General features: G+C 38.6%; 1 pseudogene; it reads right to left on the bottom strand.

Annotated features, from left to right (window-relative positions):
* Window positions 1–382: 382 nt before the first annotated feature.
* Window positions 383–7,301, bottom strand: LOC127672492 (vomeronasal type-2 receptor 116-like; annotated as a pseudogene).
* Between the last annotated feature and the right edge of the window lie 514 nt (window positions 7,302–7,815).

Here is a 7,815-nt window from a genome sequence, read left to right as displayed (position 1 = left end):
TGATGTTTAAGAGGCTGTTCTACAGATACTGTTCTACATGATTCTACTGTGAACCTGTTTTGTTGGACAGCCTGGGACTATGATTACCTTTCCTATCAAAGCTGTGTATTGATTCTTTTAATAAATATTGGTAAATTTTTATTTTACATGTGGTCTATACTAATGCTGTTTTAATCTTCTTCAGTTTGATTTCGTGAAAACATTTTAGCTTGGCTTTCTACACTCTCTTCTACATTTCCTAATTTCAGAGGTTTATCATCTGGGGGAGTGGGACTCACTTTACTTTACTTTCCCTCAGGCTTCTGGCATGTGTCACAGGTGTGCAACCTTTGTTCAGTGTTCTCAAAACTCCAAATGTAACATGAGGTGCTCTAAAAACTGTTTAATTCCACTGAACGCTATTTCTTATGTCTTTCAATGAGTTCATGTCAGGTCTCATGAGAATAATATAACATTTGGGGATAAAGATACAACCTAGAAGACCTGTGCTGGAGGCCAAGATGGAGAAGACTTCCACAGCCACCATGATCTTTCCTTTAGTGCTATGGTAGACAGGGGGAAATGTGATCCAAACACTGCAGGATACCAGCATGCTGAAGGTCAAGAATTTGGCTTCATTGAAGGAGTCAGGCAGGTTCCTGGCCATAAAAGCCACTGTAAAGCTCACTATGGGCAAGAGCTCCAAGGTAGCCCAGGACACAGTAGAAGGCTGTTACTGAGCCCTTGTTGCACACAATGATGATGACCATGTTCAGAGTGTGCATCTGTGTCCGCAAATGGAGGAGATATTCCCAGCCAGATGCTACAGAAGACAATCTGTATTAGTGTGCAGGTGGGAATGGTGAATTTTGGTGCTCCTGATATAAGCAATTCCCTCAACCTTCTTCCTGGAGCTGTGCTCTTGAAAGCCAGGACGACCATAATGGTTTTTGCCAAGACAGTAGAAACAGCCACTGTGAAAACGACTCCAAACGTGGTCTGCTGCAGGATGCAGGTGGCTGTGATGGGCTGACCAGTGAACAGACACGAGCAAAGAAAACAGAGGGTGAGGGGGATGAGCAAGACGTAGCTGAGAGTCCTGTGATTTGCCTTCACAATAGGAGTCTTTCGGTGCTTTACAAAAATCCCCAGGACAAATGCAGTGAGGACAGAAAAGCACAGGGCCATGGTGGACAGCTTCATCCCCAAGGGCATTTCATAGGCTAGAAATGTCACCGCTTTTTGGATGCAGAGAGTTCGATCTGTGTTGCTATACTGATCATCTGTACATTTCACACACTGATCAATATCTGGCAAGAAATGCAATGTGACATGATACTACAACTTCAATGATTTCCCAATTTCAATGGTTTTTGTACACTCTCCAACCTGAATTTTGTTCTTTCTGAAATCTAAGCCCACTATTTTCTGTGCAGGGGAGGAAATTAATAACAGGGTTCTTCTTTCAAGATTATATCCAATTAATAAAATATGTAAATAAATGTGCTTTCTTTTTCATTTCTCAAGTGTATTCATGATACTGTTTTTTTTTCTTATCTCCAGATTAAAGGACCATATTTATTCTTATAAAACATATGGCATGCTATGGTAATTTGTGCTGAGGAACTCATGAAGGGAAATATTTATTACTGTTATATCTAGAACACTGGATGTTATATTCTCTGGAGCAGGATGGCAGCAGTTGGACACTATTACTCTTTTTTTCCTCATGGCAGAGAAAAGTTAAAGCCCTGAAAACATGTTGAGGTCTTCGTGAATCCCACCAACTAGTATAAATGCATCATCAATTAGCAAGCATCCAAGCTTAATATCATCTCTTGTGTGGGTCATTCTTTTCTTTACTTAGAATAAAATGAAGCCACCTTTGAAATGGGGATATCAAATGAGATACTGTCTCCATCAGGTTGGCCATGGGCAAGTCTGTGAGGTATTTTCTTAATGATTATAGTTGGTTGTTCTACCCATTTGTGGCCCCTGCCAACCTTGAAGATTCATTCTCAGTTATTTTAACTGATTGCATTAAATGGGCTATGAGGAGCAGGATAGTAAGCAGCTCCCTGGTCTCTGCTTTAGTTTCTGCATCTAGAATCCTGCCTTGACTTTATTCTGTAACTTCTCTTCATGATAAACTGTTAGCTAGAAGTTGCTTCAGCTTTGAAGTTGCTTCTGGTTAATTTGGTGAAAGACACAATCTCATATGAGTATTGAAACAACACAAAGCACAGTTTTATTGCACTAAATCAGATTTCTAAATCCTATGCCTGCTTGTTTAATTGAGGTACTAAGTAGTCATCTAAGTTCCCCAAGGAAGATGATTTGCAAACTACCAAGAAAATACAAAGGATATACACTAAGAGAAACTGAGGAGCGTGGCATTCCTTTATGTCGGTTTTAATTTCTATCACATAATGTTAATTTTTGTTTAATTACATAGAAACTATAGAGTTTGCTTACCTTTCCAGCATTCCTGTTCCCAGTTTTCAAGTTAGCAAGTTGCCAACAGTATTTTGTGTAGTAATGTGGACCATGTGGTGTCTCCCTGTCCACTTTAAAATATCTATTTTAAATGTAAACTAACTCAGTTTACATTTGGGTACATATATTGATGAGTCTTTATGGGTACAATTTTTGATATTACCAGAAGACATATGTTGCAATAAACTTCTTGATTCTATGGCTGTTAAAATATTTCTTCCTCCTCTTCCATAATATTTTAAAAACCTTATATGCATGATCGTTTGAGTATTTTGTTGTTATATTTACTATTGGGACTGGGGTCCACAACTCTAGTGTGAGTGGTTGTGGGGATCAGAGACTGAAGGAAAGGCCATCCAGAGACTAACTCACCTGGGGATCTATCCCGTATACAGTCATCAAACCTAAACAATATTGCAGATGCCAGGAAGTGCTTGCTTGACAGTAATGCGATACAACTGTCTCCTCAGAGGCTCTGCCAGAGCCTGACAAATACAGAGGCAGATGCTCAAGGCCCAACATTGAACTGAGTACAGTGTCCCCAATATAAGAGTTAGAGAAAGGACTGAAGGGGCTGGAGGGGTTTGAAACCCAGATGAAGAACAATACCAATCAACCAGACACTCCAGAGCTCCCAGGGACTAAACCACCAACAAAGAGTACACATGGAAGGACCCATGGCTCCAGCCACATATGTAGCAGAAGATGGCCTTGTTGGATGTCAATGAGAGGAGAGGCCCTTGGTCCTGTGAAGTCTTGATGCCCCAGTGTAGGGGCAGGGAAGCAGGAGTGGGAGGGTTGAGGAGCAGAGGGAGGGGGATGGGATGGGGTTTTTTGGAGGGGAAACCAGGAAAGGGGATAACATTTGAAATGTAAATAAAGAAGATATTCAAGAAAAAGTCTGGACAAGACATAGATGTATGGATATAGAATGCACTTGTTCAATTCTCTGGAAGAAATTATTCTTAGACTCCTTTTACAATCTCAACAAGTACTAACTGAATTAGATATGGCTTGTAATTATATAAAACCCCGAAATGTAAACTATAACAAAGAACTATGTTGTTCACTATAATTATTAATTATGAGCACAAAATCTTGAGAATCTAATCTGTGTACTTCTCTTGTGTGTGATTTCAACTTCAGTATATGGTTTCAAAACAGTAGTGAGCACCTCGTCTTTACTGCACACACTTGCCTGTTCCATTGGAAATTTCATTTTCTAGGCAAAGGACACAATCCAAACAGTAGGCAGCTTTCCCTTCCTGAAGAGATTTCCTGAATCCAGGACCACGACTTTTACTGCATACAGACATAGGAATCTGAGGATATTAGAGAAGTAAGGACATATAATAATTAACCTGGTAACTGAAGTATATGACAGTATAAGGTAAAAGTGAACTTAATATTATGCATGCACATTCTATTACTTTATGTGACTATAGATACACATTATCAGACAAATTATGAACACTATATATTTATATACAACTATATGTAGTGTTGGAGTCATGTATAACATTGGTAAAAATGTGCTAATTTTTGGCAGCAGTAAACACATTAAAAAAATATTGGAACATGGAATGTGAGTTTGTAACTTTGCCAGTGGAGTCATCTTTTAATTTATGAGGAGGCATGAGGCTCACCAAAGGGTCTTTTTCATGCTTTTTCCCTGTGTTCTGTACAGAACAGTGTAAGATTCCACCCACCTGTTGCTCCATTCCTATGCTCCACTCTATCCTGTCCTCAGAAATTGACAATTGTTGACCAGGTGGAAAATATGGAAAAAAATGTTCCTACTTTCACTTTATATGCAAGACCTTGTGGAAAAATCCCAGAAGTTCAGAATGTCATAAGCTACATGCGATTTCTCTGAAGGATTCAAAGTTATTGGATCTCCATCAGGATTCATGAATTTAATGTTCTTTAGCATGGAGCTCAGCTAAGGGGGATTTATGATTCATAATGGTAACTTTTATTGTTAAGATAAGAGTCTGAATTATATCACATTTGCATTTTATTGATCTCAACAAAAAATGAAATTTCATTACACATATATGATTGAAAAATGTGTGTACTTACATTGAATTAACATCATAAGTACCATAATAGTATGCTAACAAAATACTGAGACAAATCTTTATGCATCCTACCGATTTTCAGCACCTATGAGCCAAGTTTTTTGATTCATGGACATTTGCATATGAGTCTGATAGTCTATAGGCATCTGATTTTGAGTTATCAGTGTAAAATTATCTAGGATATTTTGGACTCTGAGCGAATCTATGAGAGTGTTTGTAATTTGGGTTAACTGAGGTTGAATACCCATCCTGGGTTCAAGCAGGCTCATTTCATGATCTGTGCCTGGACTGCGTATACTGAAGTGAGCCACTTGAGCAATGGCTACTTGCTCTGGACTCTGGAAATTTCTGTGGCAAGCTTCCTTAAAATTCTGTCAAAATGAGTCTCTCCTGATGCTGGTCTATAATGTCTTATTGGGAGTAAAATAATCCATTTCTCATATTTGGCCTCTGTCTACATATTTTCTGAGAGGAAATGAGACAAAACTAAGAAAGTGCATATAGTTGATAGAGTTTCATGAGACGTTTTAAGAATATTTGGCTTGGTGGAACTGTACAGCCTTTAGGACCTTAAAATATTATGTCATTCTTCTTCATTTGTAAGAACAAGGTGGGAAGAGATCTGGTTTTTACTGTTGAGAACCTTAGAAGTGAAGGAGACTGACAGTGCCTTTTTAACGTAAACCTTCAGTTCCTCGGTGTGTATTTCTATGAGATTGGCAAGTCGACTCTGAATTTCACCCAGGTATAGATTTTCTTTCCAGTCATTAAAACAGTCTGGAAACTTGTCTTCTAAAATAAGCCCCATTGTATTTGTTTAGAGTACCTGTGGGCCATTTTTTAAAATTAATTTTATTTATTTATTATTAGATATAGTCTTTATTTACATTTCAAATGATTTCCCCTTTCCTGGTTCCCCCCACACACAAAAATCCCATAAGCCATCTCCCCTTCCCCTGTTCCCCAATCAACTCCCTGCCCCTTCCCTGTCCTGGTATTCCCCTACACTACTGCATTGAGCCTTTCCAGGACCAGCAGCCTCTCTTCCCTTTGATGTCTAACAAGGCCATCCTCTGCTGCCTGTGTGTCTGAAGCCATGGGTACTATCTGGTTAATGTTTTTGTCCCTGGGAGCTCTGGGAGTACTGGGTGGCTTATATCTTTGTTCCTCCTATGGTACTGCAAACTCCTTCAGCTCCTTGGGTCCCTTCTCTAGTGCCCCCATTGGGGATCCTGTGCTCAGCTCAATGGCTGGCTGAGAGTGTCCCCCTCTGTCATTCACTAGCAGAGCCTTACCTGTGGGCAATTTTTAAAAAGTTATATTTGTGACACTATACAGGATAAAACAAAAACATTACTTTCAAAGGGGGAAATTTCATTCTTCCTCCATTTTTTTTATTCCTTGTTTGTCTACTTCTTCAATATGCATCTTGTGGATGGTGTGGGCCACAGCATACAGCATACACAGCATTATATACATGGTAACTGCCAGCACTTATGGCTGTGTCAAAGTGGTTCCAAGGTAACAATCCCAAGATACCTCCTGATGAACAAATTTTTAACGATTTACAGGTAGCATTAGATATTGGACAATCAAAGTAAATCTCCCACTGTCTTGCAAGAAAAATGCCATATGGATATTTGGAAGGGTTCACTGTCTTTACAGTCTTTAAAAGTAGAAATCTCACTGTGGTATTGTAAAAAGATGAGAGTCCCATGGAATGAATCAAGAATGAAATGTCTCATAGACGTACTGACTTCCCATTGTGACGTGGTGACCCACATTCTCCATGGAAGTATATATTCCCATCTTCTAAACAGCACACCTAAGGAAGAGTCAGTGTTAGCATAAATGATAACAACTTTTGCTGGGTTTCTCACAATCTGATTAGAAGGCCAAAGAAGATTTTTTTGTCAGCCATCTGATGCAGAAAGGAAACTTCCCGGAGTTATTCAAATACAAAATATAAATACAAAATCTTTTCCTCCTCTCTGTGTGCACAGTTACCAAGCTATGTCTTGCAGAATTTTCTTTATTCAAACTTATAAATTAATGTAAAATTATAAAATACAAGCTTTCTAAGAATTTATGAGCACTTAATGTTGAAAAGTGACAGATGTAAAATTTCTGCAGTGTGGCTTTGGGCTCATTGAAGCCTTTGAAATTGAAGTGAATCAAATGTACTATGTATGTGTGTATTATTGGGATTAAACCAATTTCTCTGGACAATTAACTACAACTGCCAATAAGGTGCATGAGAAAAGAAATCATTCTTTTCATTTAATCCATTAATTTGATTAATTTGACAAATAGGTAGATACCAATGATGGTACGACACAGGTTCTACTGAATCAGAAATTCCACTGAGTGTGGAATTCCCAGTAACCCTGCCTTTTCCAATCATGTCTGTGCCTATAGCAGGTTCACGGTTTCAGAGGTCCTCTGTTTCAGAGAAATGATGGAACAGTGAGCAAATATAAAAATTGTAAACTTTTAGCAATAGAATGTATACTATTTTACTCTATCCTCACAAATTTTTATGCAAAAACTATCATACAGGGAAACAAACATTTGAAACCCTAGAAAATGAATAGCTGATATTGTGGTTGTAGAGATGGTGTGGCAGTGAAGACACTGGCTACTTTTTTGAGGACTTGCTTCAAAATTCCTGTACAGTAATCCTACGATCATAAATACAAAATCTTTTCCACCTCTCTGTGTGCACAGTTACCATACTCTGTACATAATTGCGCTGAAAAATGTTTATACCATAACTAAATAAAATGTTTTTCAAGGGAAAAGAAAAACATCAAATTAAAACAACATAAATTGGTTGTAAAAAGAAAAAAAAAAGAAGGGTTTCAGTGAATTAAGGTTTCTGATTTGACTGCTGTTCAAAGTGTAGTTTAACTGGTGTAGTGGCTATTCCTGGTTGTCAACTTGACTATATCTGGAATGAACTACAATCTAGAATTGGAAGGCTCACCTATGATCCTAATCTGGAGGCTCAGAGATATAAGTTTCTGACCTGGATCTTGGCATGGAGATCTTGAAGCATAGTGGCTATGAATTTCAGAAGATTAAGACAAGGAGATCTCCGAGTTCAAGATCATCTGGGATTAAAGGCATGGAGGCACACGCCTTTAATCTGGGCCACACCCTCTGCTGGAGACCCACATGCTTTTAATCTGGGCTACACCCTCTGCTGGAGATAAATAAGGACATCGGAAGAAGGAAGATTTACTCACTCTTCCTTGCC

This window comes from Apodemus sylvaticus, chromosome 22 (genome assembly GCF_947179515.1).
Source record: "Apodemus sylvaticus chromosome 22, mApoSyl1.1, whole genome shotgun sequence".
NCBI lineage: Eukaryota > Metazoa > Chordata > Mammalia > Rodentia > Muridae > Apodemus > Apodemus sylvaticus.
This window is presented reverse-complemented; position numbering and strand designations above follow the sequence as displayed.